The 9,402-nt window shown below is 42.7% G+C and overlaps 1 long non-coding RNA gene across 1 annotated transcript; it reads right to left on the bottom strand.

Moving 5' to 3' along the window:
- Window positions 1-249: 249 nt before the first annotated feature.
- Window positions 250-3,924, bottom strand: LOC122493508. Its single transcript, XR_006299902.1, has 2 exons — window positions 3,738-3,924; window positions 250-1,174 (listed from the first exon to the last, which is right to left on the bottom strand). It is a non-coding gene; the product is annotated as an uncharacterized LOC122493508 (long non-coding RNA).
- Between the last annotated feature and the right edge of the window lie 5,478 nt (window positions 3,925-9,402).

The raw sequence follows: 9,402 nt of genomic DNA, 5'->3' as shown, positions 1-9,402 counted from the left end.
CCGCCCCCTGCCCCATGCAGCCAATAGAACATTCCCAGCAGCTAGCCAGGCATAAAAGGAGGCCAGCACCAGGGCTCCGGGCTCAGCCTTCTTCCTGCGCGCTGAGTATTTGCTGTAACAAAAACTGAAACGTGTGGTGTCTAAATGGGGTGTCTTTCGACCGGATAGGGGCTTCCGAATGTGGGGTGATGATAGGGTGGAAGGCGGTGGTGGTGGCGTGGGAGGTGAAAGAATTCACCCGAGGCAGAATGAAGGCCATAGAAGTGTATTGAAAATAAGGCAAGGGGGCGGAGGGGGCGGGACAGCAGAGGAGAGGCTGTCTGGCAGGAGGTAGTGGGGAGGGGGCTGGTTTTAAAGGGGGAAGATGAGGAGGCATGATGAAGTATGGGATTCTCCCCTTTTTTATAACCGTATTTGTAAATATCCCCTTGGTCAGTTAGGGCCTATGGATATTTTGGGGTGGGTCACCTGATGGGCCTGTGTTCAGCCAGGTGGTCATGTGGCCCTGTCTCCATTCTATCATTCAAGCCTGTCTGCCTAAAAGTAGCCTCGTGCCTTGCTTTTGCTGTGTCACTGATGGAGAGCTAGATCAGGATGATTTCCTAAGCTTTCCTGGTACCCCAGGAGAATTTGGTTTGGTTTTTTAAATCTCAGCCTTCAAATTCCTGGCCAACTTCCAGAAAGGTTGCATCGTAGAACTTGCCTTTTTCTCTCCTCCTTATGAGCATACACCACAGGATCTTCATGAGTTAAGGAAATGGCCCTTAATGAGTCTTCATTCAAAGGAGACAGAACCTGAGAAGCCCTTTCGTGGGGCTCCAGCCACGTTGGGGGAGGAGTGTTTCTCCGTGGTCTGGTGCGTGGCTCTTCAGGCTGAAACGCTTGTCGTCTGATACAGATTAAATACGGGACTAATTGGCACTCCTAAACTAACTCAGTTTTGGATGAGTTTGCTTCTGATTTTTTTTTTTTAAGCATCTCAAAAGCCTCTTCTATAAATGATTCTCGAGAACCCTCACAGAGAGAAATTAGTCTCTTAACTATAATAGGGGTGGGCTCCAGTCCAGGTTTATAACCATTCTGTGTCTTTTAGAACGTTTCAGTGTCTCCCAATATTGAAAACTAAAATCTAAGTTCAGTTTAATTTCATCTAATTCCTTTTCAGTGCAGCATCCTAGAAACAACCAAGAAAAAGACAATAAAGGAGGAAATCAATTCCTTTGCCTATGTCAAAACAACAAACTTAAAAATAATTTCAGACACATGCAAATGGGATAATTAAAATATTTCTCAAAATCCATGTGAAAATTCTAACACATTATCAGCTTGAAATTTTATAACTTGCTCAGAGGGGATAAACTTCCTCTTCCTTTTCCTTCCTTCCTTCCTTCCTTCCTTTTCATTTATTTTCTTTCTTTCTTTCTTTCTTTCTTTCTTTCTTTCTTTCTTTCTTTCTACAAAAACAATAATAATTATTATAGGGTCTCAAATGTACACCAAACACTAGGCTGGACTTTTTAGAGGCACTAACTTAATTAGTCTTCATAAAGCCCTTTCAAAGTAGGTATTGTTCTACCCATATTACAGACGTGGAAACTGAGCCTCAGACATGGTAGCTCATTGGGTCAATAGACGGTAAGTAGACTTGAAACTGGGGCTGCCCACCTCCAAAGTGCATTCCCTTCCTGTTAGCCCAGCTGTCTCTTTAACCAAGTCTAACAACAGTGGCAATAAGAATAACTCAAGATCAAATATTTGGAAGTACAACTGTCTACATATATCTTATACTTTTTAACTCTTTATCCACAGGTTTCTGAGCGTCTACATCAACACTATCTGGAAGTTTTCTGCAGTGATGTCCCTTGGTGCTACCCAGTCATACAGCCAAGGGCCACATGTGACTCCTGAGCCCTGAAAAATTAGCTTGTGTGACTGAGAATCTCAATTCTTAATTTTATTTAATTTGAATTAATTTTAATTTCAATCTGTTAAAAAAGAACCCGCAAGCTCAACCTGGTATCGTTTAGGCCAAGTCACCAAAATTAATACCTAATGTCATTACAGTATGTCTTAATTGGTCAGTCAGGAATTTTCTGCTCTGGTCTTTACAATGAGGTAATAGGTCTCCTGGGCCTTTTCCACCCCTCCCACCCCCAAAGGGAAGATGAGGTAATCTGCAGGATAAGATCCCCTGCTCTTTCCTTTAAGGGCATGTGACCTAGCCTGAAATAATCCTTTTCTTTTCTTTTCCTAGGAACTTCCTTAGCCCACCTCCATTTTGTAAGCTTCCTATTTTGTAAGACTCCTCCTCTGAGCTCCCCTCTACTAGCTAGATGGAATGCTGTCCATTCACAGATCACTTAATAAAGCCAAATAGATCTTCAAATTTCCTCAGTTGAATTTTTCTTCTTTATTTATTTTTCTCTTAATTTTTTTTCTGATGTTTATTTTTGAGAAAGAGAGAGACAGAGTGTAAGCGGGGGAGGGGCAGAGAGAGAGGGAGACACAGAATCTGAAGCAGGCTCCAGGCTCCGAGCTGCCAGCACAGAGGCCGATGCAGTTTATGTAAGCAGAATGTTCTGGGTTTATGTAAGCAGAATGTTCGACAAAGGTCAGTGGGTACATGCTACTGGACTTGAAGGTCAAGGTAATCATTGTCTTGGGTCAGTCACAAGGGGTCTTGTTGGCTCAGGGCAGCCCCTACTGCTCAAGGGGTAGTTTTGATTCCCATCAGGGCTTGCTTGCAGGCTGGGTCTTTCTCCTGAGTCTTAACTCAGGAGAAGATGGAAATTAGAATTGAGCCTATGAGAAAATTAGAGGTCAAAATGGCGGTGGTTGAAATCCTCCTTCAAGGCTACCATACCAGGCAGCACACGTTTCTTACGAATTTGTAATTGCAATGCTTACAGACATGTAGTAAAGGAGAAAATTTTAATGTGAACATAATATCAATGTTGATTTTTTCCTTATTAACATTAAGGAAGTTTCTGGAAAGTAAGAAACAGGTGGCTTGCCTGTGGTCATGTATACTGTGGACTGAGAGTTGCTTTTCTTCTTGAGTTCCTATATGTCATTGCCACCCAGATGGATGTGGGACACCATTTTAATTCTCCTGTCTACATTGGTCTCTCCATTCTACAATTCCCATGTCTACAAGGGCACATCTTACTGGAAACATAGGGAAACATTTATTTTGGCAAATTTAAATATGGCAAAGGAAAGTTTTTTTTTCTGTTTCCAATTTTGCTTTTTACACACACACATATATGTATGCATACATGCATATATATATGGACTGCTCTCGTGAAAGAACATTCTTCCATTCTGAACGTACAATCCAGATTGTGGCCAATTATACCTTAGTTCTTCTTAAAACAAAACCTCTCAGAGATAATGGCTTCTGTGGTGTTGTTCATTCTGCACCATATAATAGTATATAGAAGTTTGACCTCCAAAATGTTACCAGAGAAACTCTGACCCACATTCACTCAGACAGATTATGGTTCCCCTCTATAGGGGAGGTGATTTCTGCTCCCATTGCAGTTGGGGAGACCCAGATTGAGGTAGAAGCCTGAGTTCCGTTCTGAGGAAGACAAGGAGAGGACAGAGATGTAAAAGCAAAAGGCCACGAGTGCAGCTCTCATTTATGTCTTCTATGTAGAACAGGGGTTGAAACTAGGTTAACTGGGATTGGTTGGGTTATTATGCAAATGAAGGGTCAAAACTTGTCAGATCACCTTGGCTCCTTTGGAAGTGAAGAATGCCAGTCATTCAGGTGTCTGCATCAGGAGGGAGTTCAGTCCAGGCTGAGGGCTCACAGCTGGCAAAAATCATGGTTCCTCCAATAAGGATGTGCATGAATTCCACCTCCCTTATGGCCTCCCATCCCTATTTCAAAGAGATTCTCTTAGCTAGGCCTGTGTGCTCCATTTTGAAATCTCCTTTCATACCTGCTAATAATGTCTCATAGCTGTCCCTTCCAAAGAATGGCCCTTGGACCAATGGGAACCCCCAGCTTAGGAGGTTGATTATACCCTCATCCAATGACTTCACCCCCATCTGGTAGGTGATGATAGATTGACGGAGGAGCAGGGCACAGAAGGCCAACCCTTTGCTCAATGTGGGACCAATTTCATGGTACAGTTCCTGCTCCAGACCTCCCTATGGGATCAGGCTGGGGATACAGCACAGCCACTACAAACCACAGGCATCTGAATCCCTGTCTCAGGTCCTGCCACTAAGGAACTTCACCTAAGACACCATCTTAAGGGCCTGAATTATTTGAAAAACAGGAAGTTTATGCCAACATCTAGACTAACATGAGTCTCCTCAGAAAAGTCTAGGAGGCATTTTCACTAGTGAGCTTTGAGAGACAATAAACCTTTTTTTTTTTCCTTTTCTGTGCATAACTTCTATCCAAGATATTCCAAGGCAAAAAGAGTTATGCCATATTGCCACAGCCTAGATTTGGAAAGCAAACTGAACTACAAAATAAAGGCTGTCACCTCTGCCAAGTTCATAAGTCCAAATGGCAATGGCTACAATGCGATTTAGAAAGGTAGATTTTTCAGAAGGTGATTATTTCAGATTTCAATTGAGTAGACAAAGAGAAAGAGCATAAGGAAGTGAAAAGATAAGATGATTTCAACACAGAAGGTGATGATAACCATGTCTCATTTCTTAAGCATGCATATGAACATACAAATAAGAGATGATAGATTAGGTCACAAGAAAAGTACCATGTATTCTGCATCATGTCCTTCATTGGCCCTAGTCCTGCTGAATGGTAAACAAGAACAACAAAAGCTCTCATTTAGAATATACAATGACTTGGTAGAAAACAAAGCCTTCATTCATAATGGAAATAAAACCAGGATACTCTTATTTGCTGTTTAGTTTTATTCTACCCCTCTAGGCAAATTTAGACGGAAGCCAAATTAAAATCAAAATTCTTCATTGTGATTGTGAAGCAGCGGGGAATTTGGATGACTTGAAACGCTGAAGTCAGTGATCTGGGACTGCCTGACTCAGCCCTCTCCCCCCTGGGGCAAGACACCCGCAGAGGGACCACCTGTGTTCCTGGACCTGGCTGTTTTCTCTGAGCAAGAATGGAGGCACTTTGCCAGCAGGGACCTCTCCTTTTCCTTTTCCTGGACTTCTTTGGCCAGCTCCCGTCTTTCTGACTACCATATTTTGTGTGTGTGTGTGTGTGTGTTTTCTATAACCATATTTTGATCCTGTTCAACTTTTTATTCCCTCAAAGATATATGATCATTGTAAGACCTTCAGACAAAGCAAAGTTTCCTACCACTTAGGTAGCATCTCTGAACAAGGGGGGCAGAGAGTATACTTGCCTTGCAGTGAGGATAACAAGTGCGTATGGAATCGAGGACACTGCCCACAACGTTAAGAGAGGATTCTCTTCCTCCTGCTCTCAAATATTTTTTTTACATCAGTGTTCAGCAAACCTTTTCTTTAAATAGAGAGTAAGTAAATAGGCTTTGTGGGTCACATGGTCTCTATCACAACTACTCAGTCTTGCTGTTGTAGTGCTAAAAGGGCTATCAACGCTATGTAGATGGATGGGTGTGGCTGTGTTCTAATAACACTTTATTCACAAAAACAAAGCCCGTGCCATATTGGGCCCATTGGCCTTAGTTTGCCCAACTGTTTTCTTCCTCCTCATCTGAAATGACTCCAGAGTAAAGCATGAATTTTATTATTAAGATAAAGCTAACTTATTATTAAGAAAAAAATTTTTTAAATTTTTAGTTGAAGTATAGTTGAGACACAATGTTACTATTAAGTATTATGAAAATTTTATTTTCTAGTTAAACCATTTAAAAATGGTTCTCTCCTTGGGGTGCCTGGGTGGCTCAGTTGGTTGAGCATCCGACTTCGGCTCAGGTCATGATCTCACGGTTTGTGAGTTCGAGCCCTGAGTCGGGCTCTGTGCTGACAGCTTAGAGCCTGCTTCAGATTCTATGTCTCCCTGTCTCTCTGCACCACCCCCCCACACATGCACTCTGTCTCCCAAAAATAAATAAACATTAAAAAATATATAAAAAAATAAAAATGCTTCTTTCCTTAGCTTCTGAAATACATATTTTGTCCAATATCTGGATCAATTTATAAATAATTGCTTGATATCATTTCTGGAAGGGCAAGATGCATGAGAAAGGAAACATGTTTTCTGCCTGCCAATATTAACATCGCATTTAGTGAGGCAGAACATGCCCAGTGACCCTGCCATCCCTGTTCTCAGTATATGCTCTACATGTGTTCACTAGAATGCTTGTGCGGGAACATTTATTCATGGCAGAGCTCAGTCATATCCCCAAACTGAAAGCAATCCAAACATCTACAGCATAGAAAGGAGAAATGTATTTTTGTATACCCTACCATAAAGTATTATACGGCAATGAGAATGAGCAAACCACAACAGCGCACAATGCGTGGATGGAGTTCACAAACGGTGCTGAGGGGACAAAAGAGAGCATATGCTTTGGTTCCATTTTCATGAAGTTCGACAACTAATCCATGATACTAACGGCAGAATAGTGATTTCATTTGAGAGAGCAGTGGTTAGTGACGGGGCAGGGCAGGAGGGATTCCTGGGGTGTTGGTAATACTGTATTTCTTAATCTCAGCGCTGATTTCACAGATAAATTCACTGTTGGATGAGTATATTTAATTTTTTTTTTAAATTACAGCAGCCATACTAACAAGCGACCTTTACTAAAAGGCAGCCATGTGCCAGGCGCTCTGTTCAGCACCTTATATACTTTGTCTCATTTAACCTTCCCAAAACTCGAAGGGGGTATCTCAGCCTCACTTAATAGTGAAAACAAGGCTCAGAGAGGTTAAGAAATGTGCTCTAAGTCACACAGCTAGTAGGTGGCCAAGTTATAGTCTACTGCCTTGATATATTACAGACAGATACCAGAACAATCCACAGCTGTATGAAATCAATCACTGGATCAGATATCCTAGGGGGAGAGTGGTGTGAGATTTCACCGTAGGTTTCAGGGTAGGATTCCCTGAGATGAGTAAGAACTGAACGGTTTGAACCACAGGTGGGAAGAGAAGGTTGAACACTTAAAGCTGGGACTTCGAAATATCTAGATGTGTCCCCTCTGCTTTGTGCTGCCACCAGGCAGACAGATGGACTACCTATAGGAGGTTTCTCCTGCTCAGCTCATTGGGTCCAAGTCAAAATCACAATAGCTCAAGCATGGCTCACAAGCAAAGGGCTGGTTTTCTTCTGGGAGTGACATATTGTTCTCGAACGAATCTGTGCACAGACACAGCCTCTGTTGGCCACGGCCTTGACTGTCACATTTGAAATCAAAACAGACGGAAAAGGATCTCAGAGCCCTGCCTGTGAGTGATAAGTAGAGGGGAAACCAAGGACCTTGATTAACCAGCCTCCTCTAGGGCTATTGTGAATCTGTCCTCCCTCCCTGCTTCTCAGCTCCTGCTAACACTTTCATTGGAGAGTCACCATTAGCAAGCCAAGCGCTAGGCACCTGGTCTCAAGTGCCTATTTTTAAAAAGGATGGTCTCAATATAACCTGACTCATGTATAAGCTTATGAAATTATTCCGATGTCCCCAAACAGTGATAGGAGGATCTGTGCCCCCATAACGAATACTGAAAAAATTAAGAGCTTTCAAATAAAGCCCATTTCCAACACAGCCATGCGAGCGTTTGAAACATTTATCTGAGTCCCGGAAGGTATCAATAAACTTTTATATGAAAGAAACAATGTAGATACTAGAAGACACACACTATAACATTTTATGTTTTATTTTGCTGTAGTACATAAACTCCCCCAGGCCCCACAGAGGAACCCGGGTGGGCAATGGCTTCCGGCATTTAAAGGGATTCTCAGATTTTCATCTTAGCCATCCCAGAGCACAGCTTTCTCTCCCCATTGTAGTTACTTTTGGCTCCGGGGAATTTGTGATTACTGCTTTCAAAATACTCTTTGCAAAATTCAGCGAAGTAAAAATTATACAAGAGCTAATTATTTCCGAGAGAAGTGAGTCAGCTATGTTCTCCATCATAACTGCGCATAGGAATCTGTTGCTTTAATTGTGTCTAAATACCTTCTCTTTTATGCCAGTTTTGTTTCCGTATGTATATGCTGGCAAAGAGATAGCTATTACGGTTGTAAATTGTGCCTGATACTGAGATTAATAGCTATAAAAATAGTGCTCGAGGGAGTTAGGGGTCTGGTTTAACCATCTCTGTAATGTTCCTACTCCAAGAGCAATATTTCATGGGTGTTGTAAAATTTATAAGCCTAGATTCATGAGGTCTGCATGGTTCCAAGCAGGCAAGATGGGAAGTTTATTTCCAGCATCCAGTGTCTAATAGGGGTACACCAGGTGTCACAATAAACACACTACCAATGTTTGCAGAAGCTGAACTCAATGCTGGGTCTCAGAGCCCACACTCAAGGTGAAGAAAGGGCTCAGTTGAAAACCGCTCTTCCCTTTCAATAATCCCTCGGGAGGGCAGAGGGAGGGTGGGCGGGAGCAGAGGAAGAAGGGGTCACATCCGTGAAATTGCCACTTCATTAATCCCACCCCCGCGGGCTGGACAGGAAGAGGGGAATGGGGTTTACTGCGTGTGACTGCCGCTGCAGGGATGAAAGCAGCCACCATCCCTCTGCTGGTGTGTTGGAGACACCAGCTCTAGCGAGTGTATCATTAAATTTTCAGGAATTTCATGAGCCTGTTGTTAAACACAGCCATTATTGCAAGTGGAATTACAGCGCAATAAAATGTATTTAAAACAAAGTTAATAAATGCTCAGAACTCTTCATTTCCTAATTTCACCATTACCTATGTCCTGCGGTTATGTTTTTGTCTCTTCTACCGATGGTAGGAGGCTGCACCTGTGCCTTCTGCATACCTCGGCTGTCCTCCAAAGTCAGCCATGTCCGGTTGGGAGCTTGGAGCTGTCCATGGTGCGGGTGCTGACTCCACAGACAGTGGCCAGTGCTAAAATATCAGGGTGGCTGTGCGTTTATTTCGTTGTTTGGAAGGGTAATTGTTAAACATGTAACGGGAATCTGGGGTGTTTTGTCACCACCCTGCTTGCACCTTCTCTCCCTACCCACCCCTTCACTGCCATAAATAACTCCCCTCCACTGCCATTCTCTGGCTCATCTTTCTTCAAACATTTGGAATATGCTTTCCTGGCGTAGCTCAAGGGAAGCCAAAAAAAAAAAAAAAAAACCAAAAAACAAAAGGTGACCATTCATAGTGCATAAAATTCCCATTAATAGTGTGCATATTGTCGGGGTGCCTGGGTGGCTCAGTCGGTTGAGTGTCCAGCTTCGACTCAGGTCATGAACTTGTGGTTCGTGATTTCGAGCCCCACATCCGTCTC

This window comes from Prionailurus bengalensis, chromosome D2, assembly GCF_016509475.1.
Source record: "Prionailurus bengalensis isolate Pbe53 chromosome D2, Fcat_Pben_1.1_paternal_pri, whole genome shotgun sequence".
Classification (NCBI taxonomy): domain Eukaryota; kingdom Metazoa; phylum Chordata; class Mammalia; order Carnivora; family Felidae; genus Prionailurus; species Prionailurus bengalensis.
This window is presented reverse-complemented; position numbering and strand designations above follow the sequence as displayed.